This window comes from Chinchilla lanigera, unplaced genomic scaffold (assembly GCF_000276665.1).
Source record: "Chinchilla lanigera isolate Chin_1 unplaced genomic scaffold, ChiLan1.0 scaffold00060, whole genome shotgun sequence".
In the NCBI taxonomy this organism is placed as follows: Eukaryota; Metazoa; Chordata; class Mammalia; order Rodentia; family Chinchillidae; genus Chinchilla; species Chinchilla lanigera.
This window is the reverse complement of record NW_004955461.1, coordinates 3,802,502-3,823,337: the sequence shown is the minus strand read 5'-3', so window position 1 is coordinate 3,823,337 and position 20,836 is coordinate 3,802,502. Positions and strand designations below refer to the sequence as shown.

Genomic DNA, 20,836 nt, shown 5'->3' with positions numbered 1-20,836 from the left:
CCCATGGACTCAACGAGGCTGCAGGCATTCTTCTGAGAAAATAATGGTAATTAACTTAGCCATGGGATCCACTCTTGGGAAAACTGAGGAGCAGGGAAGAAACCTCTCGGGTCACGCACCAGAAAAGAATAACTGAGGAATAGTTTTTAAGCAGCTATCTGAGGTTCCAGGACCATGCCCTGGGACCGCATTTCAACTTCACTAAGATGGTGAGTGCTGGAAATGGACTGTGGCATGGAATTCCATTCTATTTCATTTTATTAAACTTCTGTGCATCATAGGTGTGCTTCGCTGCTATTATTATTCAGAGAGTAAGAATGAACATACTTTGCTCTTCCACTAAGTTATAAAATCTGCCAGGGCATAAATGTGGCCCATGTGTTCATTGCAGAGAAACATTATCTCTAGCACAAAATGAGTTCAATGTATAGTTTTAGTGTTGCCCAATTAGGTAAACTGACCAAGACTAGATATCTTTTAGTAGGAGTAAAGAGAGGAGTAATGGGATTCACGTCTCAAATACCACACCCTCTGATCTTCCCCACTGCTTTGTACTGCAAATAGAGGAAGACCCACTGGCAGGTCTAGTTCTAACTCACCTCAGTTTACCTAGATGAAGTTGAGACCCAGACAGGAAGTGACTTACTCAAAATGTGCCCATATATTACAAGCAGATCTATTCTGAGAGTACAAATCTCTTTGCCTTTTCTGTTGCTGCCTATGAGTAAAGATAGAGAAACATCAGTGATATGTGTACCAAGATTAAAGGTCCCGAGGTTGAACAGACACGGGACAGTCCAAACATCTCCTTTTTGAGTATTATGACCTTGCGAAAGATGTCTCTAAGATTCATGTTTTTAATCTGTACAATGAGATTCCCTAAATTTTATCAAATAAATTTGTAAAACCTCTGTGAGTTAACTTACATAAAGTACTGTATATGGGATAATGTCTTATCTCCAGAAGGCACATGATAAATAGCAGTCTTGGGTTCACTGTTAAAATGATTTAGCTTACTTTTCTAAGCATTGTTTTTCTATAGATAATAGCAGTACCTTCCTCTTGCTGTTCTTTCTGAAGATTAAAAGACACGACAATTCTTAACATAGTAGTTGGCAAATAGCAAATACCAAACAAATGTAAGTTATCATTATTACTATTATTAGTATTATTGATATTATATTGTACTTCCTATTAAGCAACAAACACCTTAAACTGAGTGAGCAATTCATTGAGTGACCTGTATAGACCCTTTCTTTTCTGTCCTGATGAGAATGTTGAGAAAAGATGAGACACCAGCACTTCCTTCCAGGTCTTCAGCTACAAATCCTCATCCAGAAGGGAACAGGAGAAAGCAGATTCTAACAGTCTCCAGATCGGATTATGTGTGACCCTTGGTACCTTTTCATTTTGGCTACTTAGGGTTTCTCTTCCTCAGTGTTCTTCACTCTGTAGTGATGATTTCAGCTCTTTTGAACAATGTCCAAGATCCTGATTTAAGCTTTGTGCCTTCTGCCAGTCACTGAAGCACAACAATCCCAATGGTTATTGTTTCTGGAATGTCCCTTGAGCATGGGTTTGTACTTAGTGTAATGTTTAATTTCATCTATCAATTCAACTGGGTCAGAATGTACATAGGTTAATGGTCAAACAGCATTCTGGGTATTCCTGTGAAGGTGTTTTTGGATAAGATGCATAATATTTAAATCAGAGGAATAAGTAAAGTAACTATTCTTCTCCAAATTTGGAGGGCCATATCCAATCTGTTCAATTCTTGACTAGAGCACAATGGCTGATTCACTATTACTTCCCCAAGTAATGGAGGAATCTCTTTCTCTGACTGTCTTTGAACTAAGACAATGAGTTCCTCCAACCTTTGAACTTGAACTTGCACATTGACTTTCCTGGGTCTTGGTCCTGCCAGACATTTGTCTATAGTCACATGAGCTCTCTTGGGTCTCACCTGGTTGTCTCACTGCAGATCTTGGGACTTACCAGACTCCATAGTTGCCTGAACCAATTATTTACAATAAATATCCTTGTTTTCTTTCTTTCTCTAGTTTTGTTTCTCTGGAGTGTTAATATTTTGCAAACTTATAACAAATATGCAAAGTAGGTATTGTTATTCTAATTTCAAATCTGAGAAAATTGAGGCCAAGAAGAGCTATTTCTCTTTTCCCTGGTCATTATACTAAGTGACAGAATCATGACTGCCTCAGTCTAGCTCCAAATTCTCTACTTGTAACTAGGCTGTACTGCCTCTTGACAAGAAAGGAAATGCTCCACAAAAAACAGGCAAAGCAAGGACGGATGGAGAAAGTTCCACAGACTAGAGGAAAACCTGGCATCATAACAAGTAAATGTAAATGGTACTCTGGATTGGGTCCTGGAACAGAAAGATTGAATTAAAAGAAAAATGTGAAGTCCAAATTATTTTGACATACATCATGGTGAGGTAAGATGTCAATAATGTGCAGAACTGGGTGAAGAATATGTGGGAACTCTGTGATATCTTTGGAGTTTTTTCTGTAAATCCAAATTTATTCTAATAAAGTTTATGAAAAAAATCATGTTGCAATATCAGTAGAGTTCGTGAGGTATTGCACTGCAGGAATTTCTTTGTATACAGCGGGGTACATAAATTTTCATAATTACAGATATTATTTTTAAGAATAAGCACTGTATATAGAATCACATCACCTTTTTTTGTTTTTTGCTTTTTTTGTTCTTTTCCAGTACAAGGGATTGAACTCACAACCTTGTGCTTGCCAGGCAGGTGCTGTGCCCCTGAGCTAAATCCCCAGCCCCAAGCTGAATCCCCAGCCCCCGCATCACTTTTAATACTGGGGACATGGTCCAAGAAATAGTTAGGCAAAATTGCAAACTTCATGGAGTATACTTACACATACATTAATGGATGACATATATACATAGGTTGTATGGAATACATACACACCATATACCATTGCTCCTAGGGCTATGATGAACAAAATAGTAGATTAAATCAATGACAAGAAAGAATAAGACAATAGATGAATGTGAGGTATACTCAATTGCTTCTGATTTAATATGGCACACACTTACAGTAAACATTGTAAAAGAAAAAGTACACTTTAAAATAATAACCAAAACAGAAATATAGTTGTATTAGCCAGCTGTCCTATAGTTGGACCAATATGTGACACAAGTTAAAGGAGGAATGGTTTAATTTAGTTCATGGTTTGAGGGTATTCAGTTTGTACTCAACTGGTTAAAAGACAGGGAACATCATGGCAAAAGGGCACAGTGAGGCAAAATTCTCAACTTGTGGAAGCACAGAAGAAGAAGAATTCCAAAGTGGAATGGGTTGTGAACCATACATGCATAGTTCCTTAGGCTGTATCTCCATGTAGAAACCTAGGAGCATGTGCAAGTAAGCTGCTAGTTTTTTTATTTTTTAATGAAATAAAGTTGACATAGGTTTATTATAAATGGCTTTACAAGATTCATGTAAGATTCATTTATATCTACTTCCTTCAGGTTTATCTATACATCTATCTATATAACTATATCTATATCATCTATATCTATATCTACATCTATATCATTGCTCTACATAGATAGATATTTTTCATGAATTTGTGTTGGATTTGTGAGAAACTTTATCTGCATCTATTGATATGATCGTATGTTTTTATTCTTATACCTGTTTATGTAATATATTATGTATGTGATTTGTGTACGTTGAAACATCTTTGTAACCCTGAAATGAAATTTACTTAATCATGATGTTTGAGCCTTTTAGTGATGTGTTGCATTGTATTTGCCAATATCTTATTGAGATATTTTGGATCAAAGTTCATTAAGAAGATTTGCCTGTAGTTTTCTTTTTAAATTAAGTTTTTGTATAATTTTGTAATAAGCTATGCTGACTTCCAAAAATAAGTTTGGAAGCATGCCTTCCCTTTTAATTTCATTGAAGAGTTTGAGAAATATTGGTGTTACAACGTCCTTACATGTTTTGTAGAATTCAGCAGTGAGTCCATCAAGTCCTGGGGCATTTTTAATTAGTTTTTTTCTGCTTCACTTTCATTGCTTATTATTGGAATATTCATAATTTTTATGTGTTCTTGGCTTACTTTTGATAATTTACACATATCTGGAGATCAATTATAAAGATTTTATAACTTATTGGAATAGTAGTTACTAATTATTGTCTGGATTTTGAAAGAGTGTTGTGATTTTATCTTTTTCATTTCATTCTCTAATTGCATTGATGTGAATCCTTTTATAAGTTTGGGTATAGTTTTATCTATTTTATTTATTCTTTCAAAGATGTAGTGCTTCAACTTATTGATTATCTGAATTGATTTTTAGTCTCAATTTCATTAATTTCTCCTCTGAGTTTTTTACTTTCCTCCATACTTTTGGTTTGAGTTTAGATTTTTGTTATTTTTTAAGTTAAGATTCATCATGAGATTATCTGAGTTCACTCTTTTTTCTTATATGAGCTTTGAATGTAATAATCTTCCTTCTTTAGTCTGCTTTCATTGTGTTCCATAAATTCCAGTGTATTTTCTAGAATTGTCATTTGCATCTTGAAATTTTTAAATTTCTTCCTGGATTTTTTCTGTGACCACTTGGGTGATCAGGAGTGTGTTATTAATCTTCCATGTGTTTCTAAAATTCCTGTGCATCATTTTGTGATTGATATCTAGTTTCACTGCACAATGGTCTGATAGTAAACAGTGGGGAAGATGGCTGTAGCTGTGTCTGTCAACCAATGCAGAGTTCACAGTTGTGAGCAAATTTTGCTGAATGCTTCTGTTTGCAAGTCAAATAGTTTGAAAAAGAAGTGTTCAAAAACTGAGGTATTACTGTATTTCTATAGTGATACTTTCTTTAGTTAACCTATCTCTGTGGATGTGGAGTACTGAGATCAGCTACTGTGAATGTGTTAACTCTTACTTGATCTCTTTTTCTAATAATATTTTTTAATGAAAATAGGTGCCCTATTATTTGGTGCATATATGTCTACAAGTTTTATGTCTTGTTGGATCATTTCTTTAGTGTGTAGTGATTTTCTTTGTCTCTTTGATCAGTTTTAGCTTGAAATTTACCATGTCTGAGAGTAAAATTGTTATCCTTGCTTGTTTTTAGGTTCCTGATGCATAAAATATTATTTTCCATGCTTTGATTTTTAATTTATGAATATCAGTTTGGATTAGATGTTTTATGAGAGCAACAGAGTGTTGGATTCTGTTTATTGATCCAGTCTTTCAATCCATATCTTTTAATTGAGGAATTGATGCCATTAACATTGAGAGTTATTACTGAGAAGTGTTGATTAATTCTTATCATAGTGTACATTCTCTGTGGATGATTCCTTATGTGTCTATTCCTTTTTGTTGCTCTTTATCTATTCACCTCATTTAATGTATTCATTCCATATGAAATTTTGGCTGTGTTGACTTTGTTATACCTGTCTCAGATATTCTTGAGTATTTTCAGAAGTACTAGTTTTGTTGTTATAAATCTATTGTATTATTCTTTTTTAATGGAATAAACTTTTCTCTAATTTGAGAAAATGTTTTGATGGGTATGTTAGTCTGGGTTAGAAGTTGTTTGCCTTTAGGACTTGGAATATTTCACTCCAAATTCTTCTGGCCTTTATCACATATCCATCAGCTTAATCAATCAGTGATAAATGCATGACTGTCCCATCAGATGTCTTGAACCACTGCTTGTTAGCTATTTAATATCAGATAATGGAATTCAAATTGTACAAAATATGATCTAGTTGTGAAAAAGTTTCTGTTGAGCTGTCTGTTGTAATTGCAGTGGGTTTACCTTTAAATGTGATGTTTTGCTTTCCTCTGACAGTTTTTAAAATTCTGTGGGTTTTTTGTTGTTTTGTTTTTGCTTTGTTTTGTTTTACTAGATATCAGGTATTTTAATTAAAATGTGTTGTGAGGAGCTTCTTTTTTGGTTTTCATCATGGTGGTATGCTGTGTCAGCTTACATGTTCAACTGTCTCTTGGGTCATCTTCTATTATAATTTCTGTAAACATATTTACTATTCTATGTGTATTATCTTCTACTTTCTCCCTAATTCTAATTAACCTTATGTTGATCTTCCTAGTGTTGTCTAATAGCAGCTGACCCTCTTTAACAGTTGTCTCAAACTCTCTTCACAAATGAATGGCTCACACTTTTGCACTCTTAAGCCTGTGATAGTTGGGGTCTTCTTAATTTCTGAGCTGTCCTCTTGTCTCTGTACAAAGCACTTGGTTTCTTTCTAATGGTGTTAATCTCTTCAACACTCATACCTCCTTTAGCTCCAAATTACACATGATGTTTTCTGAGCGAAAATTTTAAGTTTTTAAAAATTTTTTGGCTCTTCCTTTTGCCACAAATTCTCTCTATAAATCTGGCTAAAAGCAGAGAATAGCATCCATGCCACAGACTGAATGTTGGGCTATGTTGAAATTTCCAGTGCAAGATTAATTAGTTTACTGCCCTTAGTCTCACTCTTCTGTACAATCTCAGTGGCTGTAGTTGCATTATCACATAGTCTTAAATTCAACTGCCAAGGGAGTTCTTGTACCTGACTGAAATCTACTATGCTTTGACCTTACTGATTGGATTCCTTTAAGCATCTCTCTCTTCTGAGATTCAACCAGAATAACCTATCAGGCTCTGTTTATAGCTTTTAGGGCTTCTTTAGGTTGTTTTTCTAAATGTTTCAAAATTCCTACCATAAAGTAGTTCCAAAGGTTTCTAAAACATTTGATCAGATACAGTCATAACAAAGATCCCACTTTTTATGTGGCTGGAATGGAAGTTATGCATGGCAGCAATAATATTGACTTCCAGTCACCAAAGTTGATGCGGCTACAGACAATAATGCATGTCTAATCTGCCAGGAGAAGAGAAAACTACTTTTTCCCAATAAAACTTTATTTTCTAGGGTGATCAGCTTGTGACATTTTGGCAGGTTGATTATGTTGCACTTCTATTGTGGAAACACCCTGCCCTTACTAGAATACACACTTATTCTGAGTATGAATTTACCTTCCATGTAGTCAATGTTTCTGCCAGACTATCATCTCTGTGCTGATGAAATGCTTCACAGCCATCATGGTTTTTGACACAACATTGCTCCTGATGATGGAATACTTTACAGTGAAAGAAGTGCTGCAATGGGCTCATGCTCATGAAATTCACTGGTTCTTTCTTGTTCTATCTATTTGGGTTGGTTAGAGTGATAGATTGGTGTTATGGCTTTTTAGAGATGCAATAACAGCACCAGTTAGGTGTGGGGCAAGGTTCTCCCAAAGCTTATATATGCTTTTAGTCAATATCTAATAAGTGGTACTGTTTTTTACATAACTAGGATTCATGTGTTCAGAAATCAAGGACAGAAATTTGAAATGATATTACTCACCATTTTGCTTCCTGTTCCCACAACTTTTTGTTTGATTGTCCTAGAAGTCTTAGTTCCAGAGGGGAAATGCTTCTATTGGAAGACAAAAAAGTGATTCTGCTGAACCAAAAGCTAAGGCTTCCCCTTGATCATTTTGCACTCCTCATGACTCTGAGGAAACAAGATATAAGGGGAGGAGATATGTACATATCCGTATATAAATATGGAGAGAAGGAGATTTTTCAGGGTGTCATCTAGTATTACCATGTCCATTATTAAGGTCAGTGGGAAACTACAACAACCCAGACCAAGCAGGATAGTAGATGGTCCAGAATCTTCAGGACAACAGGTATGGGTAATCCCATTTCTAGTACTAATTTTCTGTGTTGCAGAGCCTTCCTGTTCCTAGACACAAAATTTGACACTCAAAATTTAAAGGATGAAATGTTTAACTTAGCTCATGGTTGAGAGGAATTCAGTTCTTAGCAGGCTACAAAGTAGGAATGAAATGCAGGAGTACCCTGATGGAATAAAATTTCTCTGCTCAGGTTGGCTGAGTAATGGAGCAAGGGTGCACTGCTGAAAAAGAATGGTTGTGAGGCCATATATAGAACCCAAGGCGAAATCTCCATGACTAACCTAGATACAAGCTGGAGCAGGTTCTATTGACCTGCTAGGCATTTCTTAATTCATTGAAATCTACCTAACAGGATTATGGTCACAACATTAAATATATAATATGTATATATTCATTATATGTGTAATATCAGTAATAGCTATATATCAATGATAGTTTTTTATTTTCATTGTCAGGTAGCATGTATTTTATATACTATGTTCAGTGCCTTTATATGATTGGCAGTGTAAGAGTTTTCTTACACCACCAGCATGATGCTGTGATAGCGGTAATGTTGGTAGGCAAAGGGATTGTTCAGCTTCACTATAATCTTGTGGGATACCATTGTATATATGGTCTGTTGTTTAAAGAGATATTCTGTGGTGCATAGTTACATATATTTGAATGACTAAATGTCTAATTTTAAACATTAGAAAAAGGAGGCTCATTTCTGACGTATAGAATTGAATCAGCATGTCTGAGCCAAAGTTTAAAAGTGTGACTGTGTTACTTCAAAGCTTGGTTCTTGTGTTTCTGATGAAGGAGCTGTTCTCTTCTCCTTTCCAAGTGGTGTACAGAACATGTACCTCTTTTTCATTAACCACTTATGAAGGTCCAGTTTGAAGTTCTCAATTCCCCAAAAGATTTCTCCTACTATATTTTTTAATCATTGAACTTTATTTGTTGTAGATTCTGTGACTGAATGGTCTCTGTTGGTTTTAAGATAATAAAGTACTACGTGTCTTTCTTCCTAACCCAAATGAAGGGAAATAACACATCTGAACAAAGCAAATACAAGTCTACAACATCACCTTTGTTATTGATAGGGCTGATATGGGAAAGTGCTGCTACTTAGGAGCAAATGAGCATGCAAACCTTGAACTCAAGAGTTACTCACTCTGCACCAGTCTCCTCACAAGCAGTGAGAGGTAAAAACAATTGGCCAAATGTGCAGAATGTAATGCAGGCTCTCCCTCACCAAGACATATCCCAAGGAGAAAACCACTGCCAGGCTGTTTTGCACGCCCACACTTCTTCCTTCCAAATTCAGCAATCACAGGGAAGAAGGTACAGAGAGTCCAGAACCAATATAACTGAACTCTCTGGGAAACAAAAAGAACAAAATGGGGAGAAGTACTTACTCTCAAAGATAGGAGTACACATCTCCAACACATTTTACTTGATCTTGACTTCACCCTATATTAGTGGTGGATTTAAATATTGTGATTTAACCTAGAATGTGTGCTACTAGAAGCTGAAGATGACTAACTGCTCACTGTAACTGATTCAGCAGTCAGCCTCGGGTAGTGGAAAGTACTAGGCTCTGGAGTCAAGACTCAAGGAGCTAAGTCTCAGTTTCTCATTTATTGGATTTGTGATCTTGGTTGACTTAGTCTGTTGAAACTTCATGTCCCCATCTGTGGAATTATGGATATCAATTTTCTGGGCAGCTCTAAATGTCAAGATACTGTCTCTAATGTCTGAAACATAGGGCTAATTACACATTGTTCCTTTCTGCTCTTGTTTGTTTACTTATTTATTTATTTTTGTCTTTTTGAGTCAGGGTCTCACCATGCAGTTCAGATTGCCCTTGAACTCACTTTGTAGCCCAGGCTGGTCTTGAACTTAAAGGATCCTCCTCCCTCAGTGTCCTGAGGGTTGGAAATGTAAGCATGCCCCACCATGCTCAGCTTCCTATTGCTTTTATTCAATACTTTTTAAAAAATAAATAACTTCTTAACATCTAGGAGTTTTCTATTCTTTCTTTTTTTTCTTTTTTGTCTTTTTGAGACATGATTTCACTATGTACTTTGGGCTAGTCTTGAAGTCACTTTGTAGCCCAGGTTGGCCTCAAACTCACAGCAATCTTCCTCCCTCAGCTTCCTGAGTGCTAGGATTACAGGTGTATACCACCACCCCCAGCTGAATCTTCTGCTTTTAAATAGCTAAGGCTCAAAGTTTCTTCATCTATGCAAAAACTAAAAATATGTACGCAGTTCTGAGTTGTCAGGTGAATTAAAAAATAATATGCAAAATGCTTAGCAAAGTGTCTGGCATGTCAGTAGGATTGAGCAAGGTTTTCAAGTTAAAAATAGTTAAGTACTTAGTTTTCTTTTTTGCTTTTTTTTGTTCTTGTTATTGCTCAAGAGAACTATGGGAGAAAACTGCCTGCCTGTAAGAGCTTAATGTCTGTAGTCCTTAACATTCAATTAATCCAAAGAAGTATGAGTAATTTTGCTTGTAAAGTACAGAGTACAAGTCCCTTTAATCAGATCTGCTTCTTAATGTTCTAATGGGCAGACTATCTGGGATCATTAATGTCTGCAATGTACTTTTTAATGTTCGTGTTAGTAGAGGTCAAATGCAAGTATATTATTAACAAACCCAATCAACAAATATAATCATATCCACTCTAGAAGTGCCCTGGCAATCATCCTGTTAAGAAACCATAAAACAGATATCAAGTTTCACAGAATCAGAATGTAGAAATTTGGGCTGATATCTTTTTAGTAAAAGTGGAATTGTTCATTTAAATTTATGACAAGAAACAAAAAATTTTATGATAGAAATATGTGAAAAAGTCATCTCAAGTTTTGGCACTTTGAATCATAAATGCATACTTTTAGTCTTTTCCTGAGGATGAGGAGAACGCATAATGTAAATTCTTGTTCCTTGAAAAAGGAGACAAAGTTTTTCATGAAGTTTGGGCTGATGATGAGTCTCCAAATTACTTTTTACTAAAGTTGAAAATACATTTCAGTGACTCATTAAGAGATGAATGTTCTTTTTACTAAGCATATCTGTCTGGTTATTTTTTAAATTTTTCATTAGTACATGTTTACAGTACGTAATTGTCTTTGGTTTTTGAGTTCCACAAAGATTATTTATATCAATTTTGTTTGTGAAAGCCAAAATAAGAGATAGAAGTAAAGTATTTAAAATATTGTAGTGATTTAGGAGAAAGTTTGATTCTTTGATTCAGAATCCTCGAGAAAATATCCAGTACAAAATAATTGCACTGAATGTAGCCAACTGACAATAATATTCATAATGTACATCCCAGATCTCAAATTACAACTGAAAATACATATGCTTCTGGAAATGGAAAGTATTGTTGTAATTTGATGTGGATTAATTCATTGTCTAAATCTGAACAGAATTCACTTGGGGTTATTTGTAGTCTTTCTTAGTCTTGTTGAGTGGCAATCTTCATATATTTCACTACAGGAAAAAATGAACATTTTTTAGTTACAGAGCTGCCCTAGATACTTCCTGGGTAGTTAGCACACTTACCTCCTCTTCTACAACATTTGAAACGGTAGTAAACAACATTTCTAAATAATAGCATTTACCTTTCTAAAAACGTATGCTCTCAAAACTCAAGGTAAAGCTGCCTCTATGAACATCAGATCTAAAACAACACATGTTCCTATATGCTTACAATGTATGCTCAAGAAATGGTTTGCTTGAGTTACAGATAATAAAACTGGGGCTTCTAGCTACTTAAAAACTCATCCTCAGAATATATTCGCAGTTTAAAGTGTGTATTCTTTATCCACACACCCTGAATTGATACATCTCATAGAAAAGTACCTTACTAAACCCAATTTTAGACACGAGTTTTTTCTTTTCTGTTTCCTAAACTCTTAATTATTACCTATATTAGTTTTCTGTTCCTGGAGCTAATAAGGATTTGGCTCCAGTAGAGGATTATGTAAACCTAAATATGGACCCTGGGACTCCGAAAGAGGCACTGGTGAGATGGGGAGATGGCAGTCTGTGAAGAATAAGGAATTTCCCTGCTTTATAATATTGGAGAAATTCTGTCCTCTAAACACTCTCCCCTTGGTCAATTTCAAGGTGTTTGGGTTCTACAGGTGATTCACAACATTCATTTATATTTAAAAACTGATTTTTACAAGTCAGTATGAGTTACATCCAGCCCATACTTGGAAGTAGATCATTTTTCATAAATCGGAGACACTGAGAGTACCCAAGGTAGCTTTTGGTCTAGTCGTCCTGTAGCCACAGAACATTCCTGTAGAGAAATGAGACCCATAATGAAACTCCACAACCATTAAATAGGGACTTGGTCTATCAGGCAATGAGAAAAACAATGAGGTTAAATAGATGAATCAATTACATGTTGCTGGCCTGAAAGCTTCTTACGCTGTTGTAGGCAAGGGCAATAAAACATGAAAATTGCAAGATGACTTGAACATTGAGTATTGATCAGCTTCATATCTTTCTTTTTGCTTCTTTATTTCCTCTTAACCACATATTTTTTAACTTCATGGGCATTATCCAAGCAGACTCTTCTGGAAGCTCAAAACTATGTAGATGCTATTCAATGACCAGCAGGGAGACTTCTTGAGCTTTCATGTGCATCTTAAATTTCATAGTCCATGCTGTTGAATAGACTGCATCTCTGTTTGTCCTCTGAGGCATTAGAATGTAATTCCTCTCTAAGAAAAATCAAGATAGTCCCTACCATCCAGTAAGTTTTCTAATACTGACTCAAATATTCTTCAGTGACTTTTCTGCTCTCCCTGTCCTTTGGAGGAATGTTGAAAGCTGTAAATGAGCAAAGCCAAGGATATTCACACATTGCCCTTCTTCCTCTCATTTATTTATGAAGTGTGCACTGAGGCCTTTGCTATGACACTGAAAATGACACTGGCCTCAGGGAACATAAAGATGAAGATCACTGTCTCTGATCCTCAAGGAAGACAAGTAAACAAATCATTGTAGCAGGGGATGAGAAATGTCTTACTGGATGTGGACCAATTAGAAGACAAAATTATAGTGCTTTGGCAACACTGATATGTTCACAGAAGTAAAGAAGCTTTGGCTGGCTTTTTAATGCATAGATATTATCCTTAAGAAGGGGGTGATGGAAGAGAGCAGATATATCACTCTATGCAGAGGGCAATGGAGGCTTGAAAGCTCAAACAACTGAGGTCTTGTGAGAATAGACTGGTAGAAGAGGAACACTTAATATTTTATGTTTTAAAACCTGAATTTTGTACACAGACTACTAGAGCCTGGTAAACTTTATGTATACTGTATTTTTAACATCTGGGATGCTGCCTAGTATAGAGCATTCAATAATTATTAGATAATAAAAATGACTCCTGAAAATAGAAATAAGGTTGTCTGTCCCAACAAATGGTAAATTTAAAAAGGCAAATAGAATGTATAAATTCAGCCTATCTGAAACAGGAAATCTCTGGAAACTTCTGAAAGGAAGCAGTATTTAATCATGAGTCTGGAGTCTGAAAATTATAGTGTAGATTCCCACACTCCTTATTTGGGAAGAAATTGTTCTCTTTTCTGGGAAGATCATGATGAATTTATGGAAAATTTTATGTTCTCTTTGGAGAGAGAAAAAAAGTCTAAATAGTAGAAAAAAATTCTTGTAGTATATGCTAATTTTGGAAGAGTGATTTAAACATGGATAAAAATACATGCCAGTTATTGTTGAGATCCAAAAGGTTCTATAAAAGTCTCTTGTGATTGGAGTGTGATGGTCATATGGAGCTGCTGTACCCATTAGTAGATGCACTCATTGATGAGTGTAGTAGCTGAATTCACTGTGAGGAGGTAGGGCCTGGTTGGATGAGGATAAATGGCAATGGGACCAGAAAAAATGTATTGTTCTAGGGTCTTACCTTCTGTCTTTGTTTCCTGGCTACCACTGATTGAGCACCACCTCCTCTGCCATCTCTCTCTGGTATCTTGTTTCTGCCTTAGAGCCAGATGACCATGGAATGAAACCATGAATTAAAGCAACCTCTCTTCTTTTAAATTTTGTGTGTTAGATATCTTGTTGCATAAAAGGGAAAGTGACTGGTACAGATATTGCTACAAGGAGTGGGGATTTTATTGAATACTTTGGAACTGGTTCCTGGGAGGAGTTTGGGAAAATTGGAGATTGGAGATGTTGGGTAGAGAAGCCTTAGAAAACTCTAAGCTGATGTTGACGGGAGCATACCAGAATATCAGAATAGGAGAATTCTGATAAGAATGTAGACAGTAGAGTCCAGGATCAGGTTGTTTCAGTTTTGAACAAGGACATCACTGGCAGCTGGACTAGAGAACATGTATGTTACACCTTGGCAGAAATTTTGTCTTCATTTTTCTCATGTCCTGAACTTTTACATGGGACTGAGATTAAGAGTGAACAATTAAGTAATCATTAATCAATCTTGTGGAAGATATTTCAAGATAGCCTAACATTCAGGTTGTGCCATAGGTATTTCTGTCTGCTTTTAGTCATATCTACAGTAAGAACCAGAGACAAATGGCAGAACAGAATGATTTAACAAGTTAGCAGTTTCTCTAGAAGGAATCACCCACAAAGATGTAGTGAAGGAGAGCATGGTGGCTAAAGTAGATTAGCCTTAAAAATAAACCAAGTACTGTGCACAAGGACAAGAAGAAAGATGGCTTCAGAACACCCCAGAAATCAGCCAGAATCCACCCATTACAGACTCAAGGGTGAAAACCTATAAAACTTTTATTGGACAGTATATGGTAATGGTGGCAAAGTTGTGACATGTGTCACAGTGGGCTTTTTGTATCATTAAAAGCTCTGGTACTGGTTGTTTCTTTAATATATGAGTGTGTCTTTTTCTAAATTAAAATCTCAGTATTCAGATTTAATTGTAGTGTTGGCACCCTGTGATAAATATGTGACTTTTGGGTTGCAGTTTGGCCACTCAGTCTCTAAAAGGCTCATCATCATTGGTCTATGGGATGCCTGTTCATTTAGGAACACATAGTGATGTATATCCTCAAGTTCATCCATACAGCCACTCAGAAGTTACTACATCCTAGTTTAATGAGGCTTGGTAACTACTTAAGCTTGTAGCTGACCTTGATATCATCCATGTGCTTCTGGTTTTTCAGTCATGCAGAATGCAAGTTATGGTGTCACAGAGGGTTCACTTATATTTCAGAGGAAGTCCTATAAGAAGCAAAAGTGTATGTCATGGTCACAGTCTCTGCTTGGTGACTCTGTCTTGGTGATACGTGAAGCTGTGAGATGAGAGTGGTGCCAGAAGTACAATGGGGTCTCTAGGAATTGGAGAGGCTAAGACTGGAACTTTTACTGAGGCAAATAGCAGGCAGGGATCACATGCTTTTTAAGGGAAAGGCTATGTGAGCTGCAACTGCCAATGTCAAAGGGCTGATATCACAGAAGTCCTTAGGAGCTCACATCATACCACAGTCTGGTCTGGGTACTGAATATAAGTGACAGGATTTAATGTTTTCCATGCTGTGCTTAAATCTTGCCTATGTCTGAATCTTTTCTATTCCTCTATTTCTCCCTTACAGAATGGGAATGTTTATGGGCACCACTTATGTTGGGTGCACAGAATTTTCTTTTTGATTTATCAGGAACTCAGAACTTACCACTTGCCTTTAGTCTCAGAGAAGATTTTGGACTTCTCAGCACTGTGGTTAAGACTTTGAAAGCCAACACAGAGTGGAATATTATGATGTAGATCTAGGCTGTCCTCCAAATTCTCGTGTGTTTGGAGGGTGATAAAATCATAGGGGCCTATACTCATCAGTGAGTTTATCCATCCATGAGTTTATTAGACTATTAGCTATTAGCTGAATGTTCTGTTAGGAGATAGGGCCTGGTTGGAGGTGGCTCATTGCAGAAGTGATCTGAAAAAGTGCATTTTTTTGAGCTTCTATCTTCACTTTACTTCCTGGCTGCCAACCATTAAGCCCCCTTCATCTGCCTTGCCCTTCTGCCATGCTCTTTCTGCCTTAGACCCAGGCAACAACAGACTGAAAACATGAGTCAAAATAAACCCCTTTTCCTTTAAATTCTGGGTGTCAGGTATTTTTGTTCTAAGGACAGGAAAATGACTAATACTGTATACCAGTTTTCCTGAGATTATACTTGCTTATGGCTGATATCTATCCTGTTGTATTATTATCACCACCTTTTCATCTGGAAATGTTACACTGGGAATATTGCATTCCTTGATGAACTTTTAAGTGATGGAACAAAGAAGAAAGAAATGCACTCAATACAGCAAAATGCTAACTGGAATGTTTGTAATACTCAAAGCAAGAAGTGACATAAATGTTCCTCAAAGAATTTTGTAATCAATAATGAGTATTCCTACATGTGGCTAACATATGTGTATTTAAGGTAATGATAAAGGCAAGTTTCACGATACTATGTTTTATTTTTCCATTCTTGGGTTTTTAGAGAGAGATAGACTTGGATATATGCACAGCTATGTCTACATCTTTATTATTCTCTTTAATTGCTGAAGGAACCACCAACTTACCAAGCTTTCTTTACTAACAGTTTCTTTACCTGTAAAATAAGGTAAAATAACAGTTACTTTTTGGTGTTCTGAGAAAATTATACACGATGCACTTCGACCCAGTGTTTGCAAATAAGGGTTTTGGCTCATAAGGCATGTTTTACAATGTCTACCAACAGTTTCCATTTTATAGCATGGTAGTCGTGCTACTGACATTTAGTGAATAAAAATCAGGGATATTGCTAAATATACTAATTGGGGTCCACAGCCCACAATGTAAACAGCCCATATGTAAACATAGTTGTGCATATATTCAAGTCTATCTCTTTCTAAAAAACAAGGAATGGAAAAATAAAACATAATATCATGAACCTCTTAGGTTATAGACTTCATCAAACACCATAAGGTGAGAAGTAGGTTAGCAAGCAAAGGATCATCTGTATTTATAGCCCAGTAATGTGCTTGAATCATCTTTAAACCACCACCATCCTCATTTGTGGAAAAATTGTGTTCCATGAAACTGGTCCTTGGTGCCAGAAAGATCAAAGACCACACTTTATGCCCTATATGTGAGAAGAATTATCTGGCCCAAAATATCAGAAATGCTGAGTTTGAAAAACAGATTTAATAATACTAAAGGGTCAATAAGTGAATATGAATGCTTTTTTTTTGATATCCCAAGTTTTACGATCTTTTGACAGTCACATTTAGAGTGTGTATACTCTTTTCTCATTATATTTATCTTCATTTGGTTCTACTGAGTACTATTGTCTATGATGAATATAGATTGCTTGATTAATAAAAATTAAGCAAAAGCAGCATTTTTATGACACATTCTTTTTTCTCTGGTTCTTCTCAAACTCCTGGGCTTAAACAATTCTCTCAGCTCAGTCTCCTAAATAGCTGGGGTGATGGGCACTTGCCATTCTCAATTACCCATTTTTAACGTCAACATTTTCAACTGCAGCAACAATGGATGATATGTTCAAGCCATTGAAAGAGATTAAATTTCATTTCTGTTGGACATGGCTGTCTTGGTTACTTTTCTGTCTTGTTGCTGAGACAAAATACCGGACACTTAAAATTAAGGAAGGAAAGGTTTATTTAGCTGACAGTTTATGAAGGTTTCAGTCCATACTTGGCTGGGTCCAAGGCAGGGTGGCACGTGGCAGAGGGCAACAGTTCATGGACGCAGAGGACAGCAAGAAGCAACAAGAGCAAAAAGGGAGGAGCAGCGAGCAAGCTTCTTTCCCTCCCTTATATTGTATGCAGGCTGCTCACTCTGGAATGGCGGTGTCACTCACACTTATATTCCCAACACTGGACCATGAATCAATCATAAACTCTAGAAGCCCACACACACCCATGGCTGCAAGTGGTTTTGGGGGGATATCTAGATGCAAACTGCAGCAAGGTCCTAACACATAAGTGCTTGTAGGACTTCTGAATCCAAGTGAAATGTTCAAAAATATGAGAAAGGAGGGAAAAGCTAGTTTGTATAACTAGTTGGATTTTTCTTAGTACTCTAACAAAATAGATAGACTAATAATTTTTAGTCAACCAGTTACAGATACGTAAGCCATGTTGTAAATATCTTCTCTTAAAAACATTGTCAAGTGAACCACTGTCTTCTACGATATTCTCTGACCCTTTGCTACACTCATGTGCCCATCACACATGTATATGTTTCATAAAATGCTTCCATGCATTAGACATTTTTAAGGTATACTTCTTACTTTGTATTTATGTCCCTCTTTTTCTTTGTATTCCACAGTTTGCATCACTGCCTTTAGTTCAGTAATGCTCTTGTTTCCTGGATTAATTATCTTTCTCAAGTCATCAAGAAAAATTTACTCCAAAAATCTTCAGAAATGTTAATTTGTGAAAGATTATAATGAGAGATAGGGCAACACTTGTGAAGCCCCATGTTCTTCTCTGTAAAGTAGGGAGTTATCACATATATGATCTAGAGTTGTGGGATAACTAAATGGGATTATGTTATATAAAATGAAATACACTACATTAGGACTCAGTGTGTTTTTCTTCCTCTTTTCAACAGAGGATCACTTTGGAAGACTCAAGCTTCACTATGTCTTTGTCACTTTCTTCTTCCCTGGGACAGAATACCTGACACCCAAAATTTAAAAGAGGAGAGACTTATTGTGGTCTATAGTTTAGGCTATAGTTTCAAGAATTTCATTCCATGTCCAGTTGGCTCCAATGCAGAAATGCTGCGATGGAAGGACCTGAAGGAAGGACAGCTGTTCATGCCCTGGCAGCCAGGAAGCAGAGAGAGATAGAAGGAGCTTGGTAAGGAAATACAGCCTTCCAGGTTTTTCCTCCATGGCCCTCCTCTTCCACCCAAGCCCAACCCCTTAACAGCACATCCCGCTCAGAACTAATAAGCAGATTAATCCACTGATGAGTATAGTGATCCCCTGACCCAGTCACCTATCCAAAACCCTGCCTCTGATCTTATGAATCTTTTGGGTGACATTCTGATAACACTAAGAATAAGCTTTTTTTTCCAGTCATGAGCTGAGAATGAGGCGTGATCTGATTTACTGAAAGGAATTGTGGTATCATGGTGAGAGCTTTGTGTCTACAGTTACCGAATAGCAAAGTCAAGTCTTAAGTATCACGGTTTCATATATATACCCTCCCTTATATAGATATAGCTGCAGATGTAGAAATAGATAGTATAGATATAGATATAGATCTCCTCCCTTAAAAGCAGAAAATAATATCAAATCCACTCTTCATATGAGTCAAAATTTGAAAATAATTACCATGTAACAGGTAGCTTGGTGTTCAGGCAAAGATCCTATACTTTCTCTTTCCAAACAATCCATATTCTTCTCTATATCTAACCCAGACGTTTTTATGCGCTTCTCTCTGTGCATGAATGAGAACTATATTTTGAGTAATGCTGGCATGTTTATGTGTCTCAATGAACCTCTTTTTGCCTGGTTTCACAATGACAACCAAACCGAACCTTTATGATTCTGTCATTGAGTAATCAATCAAATAAAATACTTGATCTGCTTCATGCATGTCAGCAACACGGTGATTCACTCAATGATGTGTTCAAATTCAGTGAAGACAAAGAAAGCCAGCACTGCCTCAAGAAATAGCCAAACATAGGACCTGTGCAGATCTTGTCTCCCTCTCTTCCTTAATTATTGTGCTCTTAGGGTTTGTTTGTTTGTTTGTAAATTGACTGTCACATTATTAATGCATATATATATATATATTTATATATACACACATACGAGCGCATAATGGAAAGCACTGTGTCAAAAGCAGCATTTGACCACTTGTTGTTTGTGTGAGCATAAACATGTCACTTGCCAGGGATACAGCTCAGAGGCACAGCACCTGCCTGGAAAGCTCAGGGTCCTGAGTTCAATTCCTGGTACCAAAGAAAAAACAAAAAACACACGTGTCACTTCATTTCTTGTGGTTTTATAAATTAAACAGGACTCATATTGAGTTTCTCTGATAACAGAAATGTGATTGTCTTCAAGCTAATGCAAGGCAATAGTTGATAACAATGACATTGATATGGATCCCAGCTCTGTAGTGTTCTTGTTGTGAAGCCTTAGGTAATGGATTTAATATGCTTATATCTTAGTTTCTTTACTGGTAAAATTGCCAGGTAAATAGTGACTCTCTTAAAGAGCCTTTGTAAATGAGAGTTAAGAAATAAAACATAAAATATTTATTTCAGAGAATCATATTTTGAAAGCACTAAGAAATTAGCCTCAGTGTTGCTGCTTTTGGAAATGCTTTTCACTGTGTGTTGCCTATACTTTTCAGTGTTATATTTTCCATTTGATTTCACACAGACTGAGTCTCCAGAGGATGTGTAGCCACCATTATTTGTAGACCAAGATCTAATCTCCCCAACTCTCCCTGTTATAAACCTTTCCAATAGTAGTGTGACCTATGGTTTCCAAGTTGTAGACCCATCTTTAAGCCTCTTGTAGACAGGTGTGGTCATGTAAGCACTGCCTAATAGGTTATAAGAACCCCTATGTGTAACTACCAGGAAATATCTATAAAGGAGATAGGTATGATCTTTTCTGCATCCTTTCTCTTTTATATTGGATATTACGTGAATATTTTTATTGGGACTGAATTGTGAAGATAAAATTAAACAGCTTAAACTGTGAGAAGATGGAAGTGTAGAATGGCAGAATAGAAAGATAAAATGATATGGGGGCTCTCATGATTATGGAGTCACAGAAGCATTTCTGGATCTCCTATCAGGATCTATGTCTATATCTATATCTATATCTATCTGTATCTATCTTTATAATCTATATTTATATCATCGTCTATTTCTATACCTATATATCTATCCTGTGGTCTATAGGAATCTTTCTCTCTTTCTCTCCAACTATACATATATATATAAAGATATATATATATATCTATATATCTATTTTGCTATATATACATATATATACTTCTAAAACTAAGCAATGTAATTATGTTTTATAGTTAAAGATGGAG

At 36.2% G+C, this 20,836-nt stretch overlaps 1 long non-coding RNA gene across 1 annotated transcript in view; it reads left to right on the top strand.

The window, feature by feature from the left end:
- LOC102005678 overlaps positions 1-20,836 on the top strand; it is a 68,869-nt gene that overhangs the window by 45,982 nt on the left and 2,051 nt on the right. The gene's annotated exons all lie outside the window — the stretch shown is intronic.